Source organism: Halichoerus grypus, chromosome 1 (genome assembly GCF_964656455.1).
Source record: "Halichoerus grypus chromosome 1, mHalGry1.hap1.1, whole genome shotgun sequence".
NCBI lineage: Eukaryota > Metazoa > Chordata > Mammalia > Carnivora > Phocidae > Halichoerus > Halichoerus grypus.
In genome coordinates, this window is record NC_135712.1 from 13,758,407 (window position 1) to 13,777,958 (window position 19,552).

The following is a 19,552-nucleotide window of genomic DNA, read 5'->3' on the forward strand; positions in this document are numbered from 1 at the left end:
AAATTTCACTATATTGCGAAAAGATTTCCAAGCCCAAGTCAGTAGCTCACTTAGAATCATTAGATTGACCTGGAATTACCCAGCTAAACCCCTTACCATGCACGGGACAATGTCATGCTCCAGAAAAGTGGTGATTTACTTTGGACGCACAGTAGTGACCCTACCACAGAGTTCCTGCCACATGGATAGCTCTGACCTTGTGTGTTAAAAAAAAAAAAACTCGTAGGGGCACCTGAGTGGCTCAGTCACTTAAGCATCCAACTCTTGGTTTTGGCTCAGGTTATGATCTCACGGTCATGAGATCAAGCCCCAGGTAGGGCTCTGCACTCAGTGCAGAGTCCGTTTGTCCTTCTCCCTCCCCCTCTGCCCCTCCCCCCACTCTCTCTCTCTCTAAAATAAATAAATAAAATCTTAAAAAAAAAAAATCCCAAAGACAGGGCTTCTCATTTATCTCTTCTTAAATGTCATCTTGCTTTGGGCTTCATGACTATTTAGATTTCTTTTTAAATATTAAATCTGTCATCTAATTGACAGTATATCAAATTTGGGGCTGTTTACAAATTTCATAATGTTGTCTGTGTCCTCTTCTGTGACTTTAAGAAAAATGTTGACTGACCAAGTTTGATGATATAACTTACATACAAATTTCATTTAGGATCACACTGATTCATTAAACCCAGAACTGACTAATTTGTGGGCTCCAGCACAAAATGAAAATGCAGGGGCGCCTGGCTGGCTCAGTCGGTGGAGCATGTGACCCTTGATCTCAGGGTTGTGAGTTCAAGCCCCACATTGGGTGTAGAGATTAAAGATAAATAAAGAAACAAAATTAAAATGCAGGGCCTCTTGTTCAAAAATTATTCAGAATTTCAAGGTAAAGCTAGGAGAGCATTAAACCAAGTGTGGGCCCTTCTCTGTGTGGGTCCCTGTGTGATTGCACAGGTCACACACCCAAGAAACCAGCCCTGATTTAACTTCTTTGGTTCCTTCATCCAACTTGCTACAAATTGGCTTCTCTAAAGTAAGCTGGAATTGCTTCCAGCTGTGAGTAACAGCTATCCCAACAAACAAGGGCTTAAGCAAGTAAGATTTTACTTTTTCCATGTCACTAGAGATCCAGAAGCAGATAACCCAGGATTTCTGCCCTTCTCTACTTTTAGAACCAACTTTCTCTTCCTGACACAGGATAGCTGCAGAACCCCAGGCCATCATATCTACATACCAGGCAGGAAAAATGAGGCATGACAAAGTACAAAGAGCAAAAATCCTCGCCTCTTAAATATTTGCCTTCCTGATTCAGAAAGAGAAAATCTCCCCAGGGATTTCTGCCTGTATCTCATTGGCCAAAACTGATGTGCTGGCATGAGATTTCATCAGTATTCATCAAAATGTTAGCTTCTCAGGAAATAGCTGTAAGGGAGCTTACACTAGCTGTAAGGGAGGCTCGGAATTTGAGCATCCCCCTTTCGAAGCCTCTGGTGTAGAGAAAGACAAATCAGAAAGGAGATGAGAGCGTGTGGGAAGTATTTCGATGATCTGCTGCAGAACAAACTGCCCCGAAACTTAGTGGTTTAACAGAAGCATTTTATTATATCCTATGACTTTGGAAGTCAGACATTTGGGCAAGGCTCAATGGGTGATGTTTTTGTTTCTCGTGGCATTGGTGGAGGTCACTGGGTAGCTGAGTCTGTGCGGTCCAAAGTAGCTTCATTCACATATCTGGCACATTCTCTCAGGGGCGAAACTTACATGGCAGCCTGGGGCTCCCAGAGGGCTTTCCCAGAGTGCTCCACCATCAGACTGGGAGTGACACACCTTTATCACTGGCCTTTTGGAATCACTTCCATTGGACTCTTGATTAAAGCTGTCACAAACCTGCCTAGATCCAAAAGAGGAGACATAGACCCAGTAGGGTAGTGGAGCCAGCAAAATTTTCAAAAATTGTATGAGTCCATTGTTAAACACAGCCATCTTTGACATCAATCATGGTGGGGATATTTACACCACAGGGGCACTCGGCCGGCTCAATCAGTAGAGCGTGCGACTCTTGATCTCAGGGTTGCAAGTTCGAGCCCCATGTTGGAGGTAGAGATTACTTAAAAATAAAATCTTTTTGTAAAAAAATGTATCCCATAGAAATTGTCAAATACTACAAATCAGGGCTTTTATCCTCAGAGATGTGGCTGTTAGACATGTAGCAACATGACATGGCATAGACCTCACCTCTCTATAAGAAGGGTATCAAACCTTTGCAGCCATGCTTTAGATCATCCCCAGCAAACCAACCTCACATCCTCCAGATAAACTTTTTTTGGGCCAGCCCACATTTCTGTTTGGTCCACAAGGATATCTTGAGAGCTCTTTCCAGATGCTTTCTACAATCCACGACCCACTAGCCTGCTAACTCTATGCAAAACAAAATTCAGATGCTCTTAGCCCAGCTTATTCTAAATAAACCCATCTAGCATCACCACTTTCTTTTCCAAGTACTCACACTGTCCGTTTCATCACTTATCCTAGAATTTTTTTTTCAAGGATTATTTTGGTTTATAATTTCCAGAAGCCTCCATGTATTTGTTCGTTGAAAATTAGGACAAACTATTTTTTAAAGCTTTTAATTGTGTAATACAACACATTACATAAAGGTACATAAAATATAAGTATGTACTAATTGATAAATAACTGTGAGTCCAACATCCCTGGAACTATCCACAATCAGTAATTTGAATGTTGGGAGAATCCCAAAAGTCCATGGTGTGTCTTGCCCAAGGAGGAATTGCCTCATTCCCCCTAGGGAACCACTTTCCTGACTTGAGTGGCATTCTCTCCACTGCTTTTCTTCATGGTTCCAGCAAGTTACAGCACATTCCTAAGACACAGAATTGATCTAGTGAACATTCTAGGAATGGATCCAGACTCTATATAATTGGGACAGACTTTGTCCAACGCTGACCTTCTAGTGCCTCTTTCTTCGTAGTTTCTCAAAGATTAATGAGACTGATTTCACAGGCATACTTGAAAAATCTTTGAGACAATTTTAGGCCAAAACCTCCTAAATCTTTGATGTGCTGGCATGAGATTTCATCAGTATTCATCAAAATGTTAGCTTCTCAGGAAATAGGAGATTGAAAATTTAAATATGGTTTTTGTTGAGCTGGGTCTAGATTTTCTTAATCATTTATCAAATCTACTTTGAGAAAAAAATAGTTACAAATATTATAATATGTATAAAACAAACAACATATAAAATATTATACATAGTTACAGATATTATACAAAATAGTTTAGATCTACATTCTAACACCTGTTTAACCCTGACCACCCTGTATTTATGTGCTTCTTGGTGGAGCTGCCTTGACAAGACTCTCTCCTAGATCAAACTTCAGGTTCATCTGGGTCTTCTTCTGGGCATTGACCTTGACCCCCACCCCCAGTTTTAGCAAGAGTCCTGCTATGTCACTTTAAAGAGAATCCCCTGTCTGGGGCAGCTGGCTGGCTCAGTAGAGCACGTGACTCTTGATCTCATGGTTGTGAGTTCAAGTCCCAAGTTGGGTGTAGAGTTTTTTTTCTTAAGATTTTATTTATTTATTTAACAGAGAAAGAGAGAGCACAAGCAAGGGGAGCTGCAGGCAGAGGGAGAGGGAGAAGCAGGCTCGCCACAGAGCAGGGAGCCGGATTCAGGGCTTGATCCCAGGTCCCTGGGATCATGACCTGAGCTGAAGGCAGATGCTTAATACCTGAGCCACCCAGGTGCCCCTAGGGATTACTTAAAAAAAAAAAAAAAAAAAAAGAATCCCCATCCTTGCTATCTAGTCACTCTTGCTATCTGATTAAGTTTCTCATCCCCAACCTTTGAGGTACAAGTCCTTGGCCTGCATTTAGTAGGAATCCTGTTAGGTCAATTTAACAAGAATACCCTACCCCATGATGTCTCATCTTCCTAATTTTCCACACCTTGGCCCCCTCACTCTGACCCTTGACTAAAAGTCCCCACTTGTCCTCAGGGTTGAGCTGGGTCTCTCCCCTATTGGCACTAGTCTTGACACCTGTAGTGATCATCTTGAATAAAGTCTTCCTTGCCATTTTAACAAGTATCAGCATAGTTTTTTCTTGACAGCCTCTTAAATCCAGTTATCATATCTGGTGTTTGCTGATCTCTGGTTCATTTCTTTCCATACACCAAGCACTGAAATCCCAATGTTTCTTCTTCAGGTGCCTCAAACCCCACTGTTTAAATTTTTCAGCTTTTTTTATCCTAATGTTTCTCAGCCCATTTTAGCCAGTCTCATACCTGGAAACCTGTGAGGGCTCAGAAGGAGGGGGAGAGAAACCAGTCTCCCACCCGAGGCAGCTATCTGTCCACCTCGTCCGTGCTCACAGCCTCATCAGACACACATGGGTGCACACTTGCACACACACACACACACACACACACACACACACACCCATTCTGATATACCATACTGCACGGGACTCAAGAAATGTGGGTTACCCCAGCACTCTCGGGATTACCACCGAGACTCAGCCTCTACTTTATCATGAATGATTTGGAGAACCTACAACATCTTTGGGCACTTTACTAGGTTCTCCAAGTCATGATCACTTTCTTTTAATTCTGTTAAACTGCAGACCTTTACAGCTGCAGGTGCATGGAGAATGAACATGACTCCAGCGCACGGAGATAGCTCATCATGCAGTAAATGAAGGAACAACACATCTTTCTCCCTTCAAAACAGCCTTGTGGGATGTTCAACACAGAATGAGCAGTTCTTGGGGCGCCTGGGCAGCTCAGTTGGTTAAGCGACTGCCTTCGGCTCAGGTCATGATCCTGGAGTCCTGGGATCGAGTCCCGCATTGGGCTCCCTGCTCAGCAGGGGGTCTGCTTCTCCCTCTGACCCTCTTCCCTCTCGTGCTCTCTGTCTCTCATTCTCTCTCTCAAATAAATAAATAAAATCTTCAAAAAAAAAAAAAGAATGAGCAGTTCACAGTCCAGTGGGGGCAGGGGATCCTTCTGCACTGACACGAGTCCCAAGGTGAGTGAGGTCTCTAAGATGTGCAGTGTGACATGGGGGCATGAGGGGGGCCTCACTGAGCCTGACTGATGGGGGAGGGAAGAGTTTAAATCAATGCACGGAAGCTGGCTTCCTCCTCCTGCCTCCCACCCACCCCCAGTCTGGTCTTCCCTGTATTCCCCATTTGTATTCATTTTCTAGGGCTACCATAACAGAATGCACAGACTGCGCGGCTTAAACAACAAATTCACTGGGACGCCTGTGCGGCTCAGTCGGTTAAGCATCTGCCTTCAGCTCAGGTCATGATCCCAGCGTCCTGGGATCAAGCCCTACATCAGGCTCCCTGCTCAGCAGAGAGTCTGCTTCTCCCTCTCCCTTGGCCCCTCCTCCCACTTGTGCTGTCTCTCAAATAAATAAATAAAAATCTTTAAAAAATTTATTTTCGCACAGTCTGGAGGCTGGAAGTCCAAGATCAAGGTGGCAGGGCTGGTTTCTCCTGAGGCCCCTCTCCTTGGCTTCAGGTGGCTACCTCTCATTGCCCTCACATGGTCTTTCCTCCGTGCGCATGCATCCCAGGTGTCTCTGTGCCTTTCTGGGTCCTAATCTCCTCTTATAAGGACACCAGTCATGTTGGATTAGAGCCCACCCATATAACCTCATTTTACCTTAGCCGCCTCTTTAAAGGCGCCATCTCCAAGTAGAGCCACATTCTGAGGTAGTGGGGGTTAGGACTCCCACACAGGAATGTTGGGGAGATACACATCGGCTTATAACATCCATCTCAGTCAAAGTGGTCGCCATTCCATACCATGAGGCAACAAACACAAGACTCGAAATCAACATGTTGAGGGCAGTGGAGAAAGAAGTTTGGAAAACCTGGGTCCTTGAAGACATCCCATCTCCCTCCAGACTGCTTGTTAAATGAACAATAAATGTACTTATGGTTTGAGTCCATTATGTGTCCTGTCATTTACCACTGAAAGCATTCCTACCTGATGCACTTCTCCAGCATTTAGCACCATGCCTAGCATACAGCAGGGACTCAATAAGTATATGTAAATAGGGGTGCCTGCGTGGCTCAGTTGGTTAAGCCACCAACTTTTGGTTTCGGCTCAGGTCACGATCTCAGGGTCGTGAGATGGAGCCCCATGTCAGTCTCTGCGCTCAGCCTGGAGTCTGCTTAAGATTCTCTCTCTCCCTCTCCCTCCTCCCACCATCTTCTTCTCTCGCAAAAAAAAAAAAAAAAAAAAAAAAGTACATGTAAATAAATGAACTCTCCTGCTTCCGTAGCTTCCCTTCCCCTAGGTTATGGAACTGAAACACCTTATCAGATTCTATAGGACTTTCTTCCTGCTCAGCGTCTGCTCTCATCCTACGTCTCCAGCTTCACTTCCTCCATCCATCCCTTGGGCAGAGTCAGTCCTTTGCTGAGGGTAATTAATCAGGAGGGATGCAGAGAAAGCAAAGGGTTGAATGTGCATTTCAGGGGTTTGGGGAAGCAGAGGGATACGTGAATGGCACTGAGGAGCCATGGCCCTAGAGTAGGAGGGCGTGCTCCTAGCAGACAAGCTGGTTGGAAGGACACAAGCTTAGGTGAAGGATTTGGAGGTCTTTGAGGAGACACAGGAAGAATGAGAGATCACAAGGTTAAGGAGAGACTACCTTCCTCCCACAACACAGGAACCACGGTGAAATGGAAGGTAGGTGTATTCGCTTCCTGGGGCTGTCATAACAAGGGGCCACAAGCCGGCTGGCTTAAAACAGCAAAAATGTATTCTCTTGGAGTTCTGGAAGGCAGAAGTCCAAAATCAATGTGTCAGTTGGCAGAGTTGGTTCTTTCTTGGAGAAGGAAGGAATTTAGCCCATGCCCTCTGTTTTAGCTTCTGGTGGTTGCCAGAAATCCCTGACATTTCTTGGCTGGGAGATGGCCATCTTCACTCTGTGTCTTTTCCCATTGTCTTCTCTCCATTCATGCTAGGATTCAATACGTCCTTTTGTGGGACACAGTTCAGCCCTGGACAGCTCTTTGGAGTGTTCCTTCCTGCTAAGGGAATGTCCTGGATGGTTTAGTTGACTGCCTGAGAGCTCTGTGAAGGGGTAGGGGGCTTTTCATGACATTTTATACAAGAATCTTTAGAAAGATTTGTTATTTCTCTACTATCAGCTATCTTCCTCTGTCTCAGTCATTTTTTATCCCGCACAGCTCCTGACACAGTACATCACCTGGAATAGGGTTTCGGTAAAGATCCGTGGAGCTCCCTGGGTTTTTTCTGTGTAACCCAGCAACAGAGCCAGAATTTATAGCAGAGGATGTGGTACGGGCTGGGGGTTGGGAGGCTAGACTTTCAACTGGACAGATTGGGTTCAAATCCCAGCCTTGTCTTGTTTTGGCTCTGTGGCCCTGGACTAACCCTCTAAGCTTCTGTCGGCTCGTCCATACAATGGGAACCATAAGCGTATTCACCCCACGTGGATCTACCTTTCAGCAGTTCCATGTGGATAGTAGGACGTGGGGCAGCTTTGCCGGGTCCTTGTCTAGCCCCACGTGGTCATCCGCACCTGTGGCCAAGGCATAGGAAGTTCCTGGGCTTTCCTCACCTGAATGCAGCAATCATCTGATGCAATCGTTCGTTTCCATGGTTACGAAGTTTGCTTTGGTTTGTTTGATCTTGGGCTCCGGGTCTGTGTTAGTGCCAAGTGTTTCACAACTCGACCTGGAGAGAAAAAAAAAAGAGGAAGAGCCACTTGGCAGGAGACGCACCTCGTTTGAGACACACCACAGAGTGAGTGGGTGGTGTCTTGTCTGCCTCAGAGCCCCAAAGAGAGGGTGGAGAACCTATGTTCCTTGCATCCTTGGCAGATCGGAGCACAGAGAAATGACAGGATTCTGGGGCAGGATTCCACGGGGTGAGGCAAACTGAGGGCCAAGGGAGGGAGCAGGGAAAACTATTTCCATGCCCAGCTGGGGCCCTGCAGGTTTCACACCTGGCCTCCCCCACTTTGCAGGATCGGATGGACCTGAGTTGACAGCCTGCAGAATAATTTTAGGGTCAGCCCCAGGTCAAAGTGGATTTGGGCTTCCAAAAAGCAAGAGAATAAAGACAGGTGGGCAGAGGGGCTTGATTTAACATAAAGCTGGCTTCAGACCAGCTAGAAAGACACTTAAAGACCCTCAAAGTGGTGGGAACTTGTGGAGGAGGGTCTTTGCTACTCTGAGTTGACTCTGAGAGTTCCTGGAAGTGTGGGGGAGGGGCAGGGAGGAGTGGGGCAAAGGAGACTGATGGGCCAAATACAGCGAGTAGCTTATGATCCTTTCATTTTCAATAACGAAGATAAGATTTGCTGTAGGTCAGGCCCCAGATTAGGTGATCGTCATATGTTGTTCTCTCTGATCCTTACAACTCTGAAGGTGGACCACCTGGGTCCATTTATCTATGACTGCATAATAAACCAACCCCCCAAAAGTGACATGACGCTGTAGTCATTTTATTGTGCTCAGAGATCCTCTGGGTCAGGATTTGGAAAGAGCACCCAGGGGACTGCTTGTCTCTGGTCTGTGATGCCTGGGGCCTGAGCTGGTGTGTTCCAACACCAATTCTCCGACACCAACCGGCACCAGTAGTATCCTTTATGATAAACCAGCAAAGTCAGTAAAGTTTTTTCCTGAGTGCTGTGAGTTGATCTAGCAAATTACCAAACCGGGGGGGTGGGATGGTGGTGGTATGGGAACCTCAAGTTCGTAGTCAGCCAGGCAGAAGTGTGGGTAGATAATGTCAGCCCGTATCAGCACTGAATGGATTATTGGACACCCAGTTGGCAGAGAATTGGTTGTTGGAGTGGGGGAAAAAAAAACTCCACACAGACTCCCATAAGCTTCTAAGGGCCAGCTCTGAGACCTAAACCCAATCTACCTGGATTCAAGGCACTCCTCTATCCACATCATTGCACCTCGATCTCCAAATCCCTAAAGCTTCTGGGTTCCCTGTGCAAATCATCTTCTCCCCCTCCTGCTGTCTGAAGCATCATCTGACCTACCACGATCCCTTTGATTCTCTTGTATCATCCGTTAAACCATTTGTTCTCAAATTTCATTTCTGCCTGGGAACAAGGGACAGATGTATTCCTTTGGGGTCCTAGGCTGCGGCACAGGTGAGAGAGCTCTGGGGACCGGCCACGGAGCTAACACTGACCCCACGCTTTCCTCTCTGCTCTCTAAAGCATGGGAGACGGTCCGGAGCGGGAGCTCATTATCGGGATAACACAGCTGTCCACTTTAAAACACATACAAAGTAAATCCTCCGCCATGTTGGGTACTTAAATATTTTTCTTAATAATTAGCGAGCAGCCAACTTTGCCACTGGATGAGGCACCATGGTTTGAGGTCACAGCTTAAGGCACTTGGATGTGGTCGACCCACCAGGTCAATGGCTAAATTTTCTTTCTAGAAATCCAATTTGCAACCATCCCCATAATGGTTGTTTTATTGTTCACACATCTTACATATTTTCCTCCTGAAAACCTGAGGATCTTTTATCATGGACAATATGCCTCTAACCTCCTTCTGTTCACCAATTTTCAGCCCAGCATTCCTGGCCCCTCCCAACTGGGTCATTCCTTTGTCCTATGCCACTTGAAGTCCCTACATCCTCTTTTATTGATTCTAACCCATTTGTTCACATCTTCCAAGGCTAAAAGCCTCCTCAAGAGGCTCCTAATGTGTAAGAAATTTTCAGGAATGTGCTGTCTCAGCTGCGATGACCCAACCCGGGAGACACAATGCCATCCACAGCATTGATGGGCACATTTCAGGAACCAACCATTAGCTTTTAAGCTTCAATGTCTTCCCCAGGGCATCATGGCAGTGCAAGCGGGAAAACACCGTCGATTGTTCCGAAGAGGTTTCTCTCAAGATTTCCCAATTTCGATTTCTCTTACGCAGTACAGAGCAGACAGGTTTGGGAGACAGGCTACCTGGGGTTTGGGTCCCAGCGTCTCTACTAATTGGCTGTATGACCTTGGGCACATAGCTTAGACGCCCTGTGTCAATGATGTTACCTACCTTAGAGGATAGTTGGGGGGATTATATGACATAAGACAGGTAACGTACTTAGCACATAGAGCCTTTTTTAAAATATTAGCGGGGCGCCTGGGTGGCTTAGTTGGTTGAGCTTCTGACTCTTGGTTTTGGCTCGGGTCACGATCTCCAATCTCTGGGTGGAGAGATAAAGCCTCAGGCTCTGTGCTCAGCGGGGAGTCTGCCTGAGTTTCTGTCCTTCCACCCCTCCCTCCCCCGCGTGCACAAACGCGTGCACGAACGCGTGCACTGTCTCTCTCTCTCTCTCTCAAATAAATAAATACATCTTTTTAAAAAATGTTAGCTATTATTCTTCCCATTTAATGGTAGAAGTGAGTTAGTTTCCTGCTGAAAGAGTATAAAATGTAGAGAAGGAAAGAGAAAGGGAAAGCCTGGGGTGGGAGAGACAATTGGGGAGGACATAGGGTTAGGACGACGATTTACCCACAGATCTAAAGCCGCTCTATCCCATAGAAATGTAGTGCAACCCACAAACGTGAGCCACAAAAGCTAGTTGCATATGGAATTTTAACTTTTCTAGTAGCCACACTAAAAAGGAGATGAAATCAATTTTAATCATGTTATTTAACCCAATTTATTTCACCCGATATTATAACCAAATATATAATGATATATTTTATACAACTCAATATTTAACCCAGTATATTGGCCACTGTAGAGAGTCGATTGAAAAATATTAGTGTGATCTTTTTACATTATTTTTTTATACTAAGCCTTTGGGTTTTCTTGTTTGTTTTGGTTGGTTTTTTAGAGAGAGAGAATGCAGACACAAGCAGGGGTTGGGGCGGAGGGGCAGAGGGAGAAGGAGAGAGAGAATCTTAAGTAGACTCCATGCCAAGCCTGGAGAAGGTCTCCTGACCCTGAGATCATGACCTGAGCCGAAATCAAGAGTTGGTCGCTCAACCAAATGAGCCATGCAGGAGCTCCTATACTAAGTCTTTGAAACCAGTGTGCATTTTATGCTTACAGCACATCTATTTTTTATCATGGTGGCATCATTTATTTGCATATTTTCAGCTGCTTGAGTTATTTTGCCATTATGAACAGTGAACATATGGACATCCTTGCACATAAATTGGTCTGTTAATTTCCTTAGAAGTGAAATTTCCAGGTCAAAGAGTAGAACATTTTTAGACCCTTGATGCATTTTGCAAGTTGCTTTCTAGAAATTTTTCCCCGTTTACATTCCCATCAGCTATGTATGACTTCCATCAAAAACAAAAGTTTGTTAACTTGAATCATAATAAACAGTGTTTCCAACTTGCCTTAATTTAACTTTTTAAACTTTTAATGGCAGTTTTAATTTGCTTTCCTTTGATTACTTGTAGGAATAGACACTTAAATGTTTATTAGCCATCTGTATTTCTTCTGGGAGTTGTTCATTCCATTCCTGGGGTATTAGAACATCATCAATTTTTTCTGTACTTTATATGTGATCTTTATGGAAAATAATTTCCCATTTTATATGGCTTTAAATCGTATTTATACCTATAATGTTATAAAAGCTGAAGCTTTTTACAAATTTGCAACTAGTAGATAAGTAAGTCCTGGAGATCTAATGCACAGCATGATGATCATAAACAATATTATATTATAAACTGCAAAGTGGCTAAGAGACTTGATCTTAATTATTCCCACCACAAAAAAAATAATTATGTGACATGATACAGGCATTAGGTATGCCTAATGGTGGTAATCATATTGCATATGCAATATTGTAATAAATGTGTTAAATCCACAGGTTGTGTACCTTGAACTTACACAATGTTATATGTCAATTATATTTCAATTAAAAAATATTTTTAAGAGAAAATGTTTCCAGAAGTACCTATCTGGCCTGAAGGTCATTTCTTTTACTTTTTTATTTTATTTTTTAAGATTTATTTCTTTATCTGAGAGAGAGAGAGTGTACAAGTGGGAGGGACAGGGAGAGGGAGAGAGAATCTCAAGCAGGCTCTGCACTGAGCACAGAGCCTGACGCAGGGCTCCATCCCACGACCCTGAGATCATGACCTGAGCTGAAACCAAGAGCCAGATGCTTAACCAACTGCGCCACCCAGGCGCCCCTTCTTATCCTTTTTAAAATTAATATTTGTCCAAAACAAAAAGCTAAAGCTTTTCTTTTTTTTTTTGCAGTCAAATCTGTCATTCTCTTTGTGATTTCTTCTGTTTCCCGTATTCTTAGACACTCCTGCGCCATCCAAAAGTCACCTAGTTTTTCTACATAGGCTTTTGCTTTTAACTTTTTAATCCCTCGGGAGTTTATTTTGATAAGTGCAATGAAAGAGCGACTTTTATTCCCCTACCCAGCCACTGTGGCCATCCTCCTGCCAGCACATCTCCATTCAGACCAGCCACATTTCAAGAGCTTAGTCGCCACGTGTGGCCAGTGGCTACCATATTGGACGGCACAAGATTGAAGTTCAGACATTCATTCTCATTTCCCTGGGAATTTGCCATGACTTGCAAGCCCCACAGAGAGCGAATATTTTTAGCAGCTGTTAACAAATTGTAGCCCCAGGCGGCCACCATCCAGCTGGTTGCTCAGCCGTATTCCTCTTCCGTATCTGCCCCTTGTCATGACGTCGCCTCATCTCCTCCAAGGTGCTGGAGCACTTCTTTCGCTTCCCACTTGAGGCCTGATATTTAAGGGACTGTTTTGGTTCCATCCTTAGTTTGGAATTCATGTAACCCATGGCAACAGTGAAGCTCCTGAGCTCACTACAGCACCGAATGAAGAGTCTGAAAAAAGCAGTTGGTCGCCGCAAGGAGGATGGCAGGAGGGCCACAGGGAGACCTTGCTTCGGCGAACTTGGTGGCATCGTCGGCCACACACCGTCTCAGGGGCACGTGACTCCTCCTCAGAGCCTCTGTTAGTGGAATGAAGTCCTGAATACAGAGTTAAGCTGAGGCCAGGATCTGGGGGTCGAGTCCACATGAGTCCCATGGCTGCAGATGGAGAAACAGTGTTTCCACAGCCACAGCCTACATCACCCACCTGGGCCAGTCTCTCAAAAAATGAGCTCTTGATGGGGTGCCCGGGTGGCTCAGTCGGAAGAACACGCAACTCTTAATCTTGGGAGTCGTGCATTCGAGCCCCATGTTGGGAAAAGAGATTACTTAAATAAATAAATACATAAATAATAAATAAATAATTTTTTTAAAAAGAGCTTTTACAATTATGCCTGGAAATGGCTTGAATACTCTCTTTGGGCACAGGACCACTGCACAACTCCAGGAGGCGCCCACTGTGTTGTATTCCTTGGAGGCTGGTGTTCCCTAGACTGTGTATTTTCATGATATACAATGACAAAGGTGCCCCCACCCCCAGTGGTACAATCTTGGCATCCCTGTTTGAGGAGGCAATTGGGGAAAGGAATCAAGAGACCTGGTTTTGATCCCAACTCCACCACTGACTCGTTTTGTGGCTTGTCTCTGAGGCCATTTCTCATCGTACAGAGTGATTCAGTCAAGCGATTTGGACTTCAAGGGATTCTTCAAGCTCTAGCATACTCCAGTTCTCAGTGTATGTGTATTGTCTATTGGGTCTGTCTTAGTCCATGAGGGTTGCTGTAACAGAATACCACAGACTGGGTGGCTTATAAGCAACAGAAATTTATTTCTCACAGTTCTGGAAGCTGGGAAGTTCAAGAGGTTCAGTGTCCATTGAGGACCTGCTTTTTGGTTCACTGACAGCTTACTCTAACCTCACACGAGGGGAACATACTAAGGTCTCTTTTCTAAGGGCATTTATCCCATTCATGAGGGCAGGGTCTTCCTTTTTTTAATTTTTAAAAAAGATTTTATTTATTTATTTGAGAGAGAGAGCATGAACACAGGGGAGGGTCAGAGGGAGAAACAGACTCCCCACTGAGCAGGGAGCTCCACGTGGGGTTCGACCCCAGGACCCTAAGATCATGACCTGAGCTGAAGTCAGATGCTTAACTGACTGAGCCACCCAGATGCCCCAGGGCAGAGTCTTTCAAAGGCCTTACCTAATACTATCTATCACATTGGAAGTTAGGATTTTGACATCTGAATTTGGAGGGAACACAAATATTCAGTCTATAGCAGGGTCCTAATGTACAAGAAGATCATTTAGCACCTTGAGAACATTTACTGCTCCTCATTTTCTTCTCATTCCAATAGTTACATGATGGTTTGGGGTTAAGTCAATGTGTCAGAGTTTACTTGTTATGATTATACAAAATACAGTCATTGCTAAGCCAAGTAGCCCATCATGGCTATGTTTCCTTTCTTACACAAGTTTTTGCTCTGACTGAAGTTTTTAAGTACTTCTTTTTCCTAATAGTCCCCAGTACCTGTCTTCCCTGCTCCCCTGTCATAATAGAAATCTGCCCGCCCAGTTTATTACGTGGCATTTGGAGAAACAGAACCAACAAGAACCGATAGGATATATATATATGGAGAGAGACAGAGATTGAGAGAGAAAGACAGATTGAGAGAGATTTTGAGAGAGAGAGAGAGCTCATGTACAGAAATTGGGATGCAATCCCAGAAGCTAGAAGACAATAAAGCAGTCCCTTCAAAATTCTGAAGGCAAATTATTTTCAACCCAACATTCTACACATAGTCAACTTAACTCTCAATTTTTTTTTTTTTTGTATGACTTCTCTCTCTCTCAGAATTTGTCTCTGTCTCTCTGCCTGTCTCCCTCTCTCTCTCTGCTCTATCTGCAGGATTCGAAAATGCCATCATGACCCACCTTGCGAGGTTTTCCTCCTGCCGGGCATGTAGTAGGCTCTTGTAATCCGGAAACTCAATTCTCTCAATTCCTGAACCATTCTTGGAATGCTCAAATTCTTGAGTATTTTCTTGAATTATTTCCGTGGTAATTTTCTGTTTTCTCACTTCTTTGTGCAATTTATCTGATCTGGCTGATTACACCTTGTGTATGTATCCTAATTGTTTTTTTTTAATTTCTTCTGTTTACTTGCTTTGTATTTTTTTTTTTTCTGGGAGATTTCCTCCATTTTATCTCTCAACCCATTGGTTGAATTTTTATTTCAGCTGTAAAATACTTTTAATAGTATATTGTTCTTATTTTAGGGACCCAATATTGTCCTCTTCTCCGAAGAAAGTAATTATGGGTTTAAAATTTTCGTTACTCTGTTCTCTGGATTGTCTTTGTTTCCTTCCAAACTTCACAACACCTTTGTTGGGTTTTGGTCTTTGCTTTCATATTGGACAACGGCTAGTTGAGATCCTGTGACAGGGCTGGCCAGTGAGCCAAGAGGAAGGCAGCTCAGACCTGCTAGGGAAGCTTTTCCTTTCTGGGTAAGAAGACAGTGTGGCCTGCTCAACTCTTCTCACCTTCCTGCTTTTGTTTAGATGATATGCCTGAAGCCAGAGAAGTGAAAAGGTGGTAGGTAGTTCTCAAAACTGTGGTCCGATATCCTCAGGAACTTTCAGGGCCGTAATGGGATCAAAACTCCGTTAATAATAATACTAAGACATTATTTCCCTTGTTCTAATTTTTTTCATGAGTGTATAGTCAGCTTGCCTGCCTGGAGTCTGTCATTCCCTCTGGGCCTCGTCTGCTTTGCTGCCTATCACTGAGTCACACTGATGACACAGATGTGGTTAACAACACAGGGCAGAGGATGGTGCAGAGTTTTCTGCTCTTACTTTGGTGAACTTTATTTGTTTATTTTAAGTAGGCTCCATACCCAGCATGGAGCCCAACACGGGGCTTGAACTCACGACCCTGAGATCATGACCTGAGCTGAGATCGAGAGTCAGAAACTTAACTGCCTGAGCCCCCTAGGCACCCCTTCAGTGAACTTTATTCAGCAAAGCCCACACGTTGCTAGCTTCAGTGAGGGGAAGCCGCAGGGTGGGGGGGGGGTGCGGGGAATCATCCTGTTGACGGTTTTGGTGCAGGTTGAGATTGTAGTGACCTGAACATTCTAGGCCTTTTTCATGAGATCAGCTGTTTTTGTGCCCTTGGTATTCTGAACCTGTCGGCCAGACTTTACATTTATCCTGATTAAATTTCAGATGTTAGATTTCATCCATTATTCCAGCCTGTCAAGATATTTTCCAGTCTTAATCCAATCTCCTGGGTTAGGTTTATCCCTCTGAGCTTCTGATAAGCCATGCTCTCAGCACGCAGCTTGGACGGTGCCAGACAGGATGGGACAAGGACTGTGGCGGGCGCTCGGGTGCTCACTATCGCCACTCTGTTCAGATGAAGAAAGAACAGAGGGTAGAAGGAGGCCTAATCAAGAATTTGGTATTTAAAAAATAAACTCTCAGATCCTTTTTTCTTGTACTTCCAGCTTTCAGTTCTAGGACTCAGCTTCTGGACCTGCTCCCCAAAGACTGGGGACCAGAGATGGGACTTCCAAAGGAAATTTCCCGATGTAAGTTTCTGAGAAGGCCCAGATGTATTACACAAAGAAGAGGTGGCTTTCTGGTCACTCTTTCTGACTTCCTTTTCTACCCCCTGGAGTCCACAACAAAGTGGACCAGGATGGTAGGCTTTCTGAGCTGCGTTAGAGAGTGTACCAGAAATCAGCCACCTAATTGTCCAAGTAGGGAAACTGAGGGGCAGTGAAATTAAGTTCCTGGCCTTTTCCACCCTGGAACAGGGCGACAGAACCAGGATGGGAGCCCCCAGCCCTTTGCTCCTCACTGAGCCATCTCAGTCAGGTGACCATGATATGTATGCCTGCTACCACTTCCTAGAGAACGAATGTGCATCTAGAATCCGGGAGAAAACATTGATTTCTTTTTAAAATATGCGAGGATGGGGCGCCTGGGTGGCTCAGTCCATTAAGCGTCTGCCTTCAGCTCAGGTCATGATCCTGGGGTCCTGGGATCAAGCCCCACATGGGGCTCCTGCTCAGTGGGGAGTCTGCTTCTCTCTCTCCCTCTGCCCCTCCCCCTGCTCATACGCTTTCCCACTCTCTCTCTCTCAAATAAAAAAATAGACTCTTTTAAAAATATGCAGGGATAGACTATGGCATGGAATGCAAAAATCACTTGGATTTTCAAGATGAAACAGGAGGATTCAAAGAAACGTGCATATACTAGTTACTTGGGCCATAGATGCCAAGTCTCCCCAACAACACAAAAATAGATTATCTTATCTCATGAAACAGTTTTGAAGCAGAGAAATAAGACTTCACATAGACATAATGAATATAACACACTGCTTATAGAGATAGGCCTATGGGAAGTGCGTGTGGGGCTACCATCATTGTTTCCCTAATGCTGTATTATTATTATTATTATTAGCAGCTATATGTAGAGTGTGATCAGTGCTCAGAACAGAAAAGAAAATGTTTTTTTCCGGGACGCCTGCGTGGCTCAGCCAGTTAAGCATCCAACTCTTGATTTTGGCTTTGGGTCATGATCTCAGAGTCATGATCTCAAGGTCGTGACATTGAGCCCTGTGTCAGGCTCTGGGCTCAGCAGGGAGTCTGCTTGAGATTCTCTCTCTCCCTCTCCCTCTGCCCTCCCCCTGCTTGCACACTCTCTCTCTCTCAAATAAATAAATAACTCTCTAAAAAAAGAAAACGCTTTCTTGCAGGTTAGAAACTTTGTAAGGTGGCTGGCATGCCCCTGAGTCCTCTCTGTGATACACGGGCTCATTCATTTCACTCTGCGAGGACGTTGGTCAGTCCTTTGCAAAATTCCCAGGGGGCAATAAAGCTACATGATTGAGACTCATTTCCCCTGGCTGTGGGCTGACTTTATTATCCGTAATTAACGGTGAGTAACTCGGTGGATGTATCCCTTTGTAGGCACGAATTTCTGACCAGGGAACATGTTTCAGCTCAGAGCATCGTTCAGTTGAATGTTGCCGTGGGACTGCAGCCGTTTACTCCCCACGATGTTTTCCCAGAGAAATGTGACGTGGCTCTGTGACACAGTGGGTTTTTCATAGCTACACCATCTTTTCTTATTCTTTTTTATTTGAAAAAGAGAAAAGACAGACCCTCACCATCTGTATAACATTTCCCGTGAATACGCTAGAACGTCAGAAGGGAGGCCGATGCCGCAAGTCTTGGCAGGGTGGAGGCCCCTTCCGACTGTGTAATTTCTGTTTTAATCTGATGATGTGGTAGAAAGTAGATTTGCCTTGAAGAACCAAACATCAGGGGCACCTGGGTGGCTCAGTCGGTTAAGCATCTGCCTTCGGCTCAGGTCATGATCCCAGGGTCCTGGGATCGAGTCCCACATCGGGCTCCCTGCACAGTGGGGAGCCTGCTTCTCCCTCTGCCTGCCGCTCCCCCTGCTTGTGTGTGCTCTCTCTCTCTCTGACAAATAAAATAAAAGCTTTATTAAAAAAAAAAAGAACCAAAAATCATCAAGATTTTGCTGAACACTCCAACCGTGTGCATCAATGGTTACAAAACAGATTGGTCCTTGAATAAGAAGTCTATGGGTTTGAGAGTAAATGCATTCCCTGTATCCTCTCCAGTCAGTACCTTGGTGCCTGTCTGTTTCACAATGCAGATGTATGTAGAGAACATCTATTGGGTCTGCCTGCCTAGGATCCACCCCTTCTTTTTCAGCTAAAACACCTCAGATTTCTTTTGGGGATGCACCCCTTCCAGGGCTGATAGTCAAAGTGTATAGCAACTGGAATGGCAGGGATATCCCCACACCCAAGCGGTCAGAATGGATGCTGACTGTGACAGCAGCTGAACCCACAGTCACTCATCAGATACTCTTTTGACGGGTCCTGAAATCAAGATGCCCCGCCCTTCTCCAAGGGCCAAGCATGGACCAAGCTAGGCCAGGCAGACTCTCTGTCCCAAGAATTTGCATACTGATCAATGACACAGAAAACATTTGGCACAGGGGGGTCATTGATTGGCCAAAGGTTGCCTGGAAATGCCAGCCGCTGGAGTGCCCTGCTTCCTGTCCTTCCTAAGACCTCCTTGTTCGGCTTGTTCTTTGTTCTCTAAGCTACCACCATATCCATCCAATGAATGGTATTATTTACTTACGTACTTATTTATTTTTATTTTTATTTATTTATTTATTTTTAAAGATTTTATTTATTTATTTTGACAGAGAGAGAGACACAGTGAGAGAGGGAACACAAGCAGGGGGAGTGGGAGAGGGAGAAGCAGGCTTCCCGCTGAGCAGGGAGCCCGACACGGGGCTCCATCCCAGGACCCTGAGATCATGACCTGAGCCGAAGGCAGACGCTTAACGACTGAGCATCCAGGCGCCCCACGTACTTATTTATTTATTGTTTACATTCCCCAGAATTCATTTCTCTTGCTTACCATCAAGGAACTCTAAGACAGGAATTCAGAAAATAAGACATTAAAACAAATTTTCTGCCATGGGAATCCTGTTTCCCTGGCTCATTTTATTATAAAATTGTAAAAATGATCCCGTAGAAGGAAAAAAGCCTTCAAGAGAATAAGGAGGAAATAATGATAAAAATGGAATTAAGAAA

The 19,552-nt window shown here is 44.6% G+C and overlaps 1 protein-coding gene and 1 long non-coding RNA gene across 2 annotated transcripts in view; both read left to right on the top strand.

The window, feature by feature from the left end:
* The window catches only part of LOC118521862 (uncharacterized), a 62,355-nt gene that overhangs the window by 16,639 nt on the left and 26,164 nt on the right, over positions 1-19,552 (top strand). The gene's annotated exons all lie outside the window — the stretch shown is intronic.
* On the top strand, positions 4,972-5,966 carry LOC144378853 (uncharacterized). Its single transcript, XR_013440700.1, has 2 exons — positions 4,972-5,033; positions 5,214-5,966. It is a non-coding gene; the product is annotated as an uncharacterized LOC144378853 (long non-coding RNA).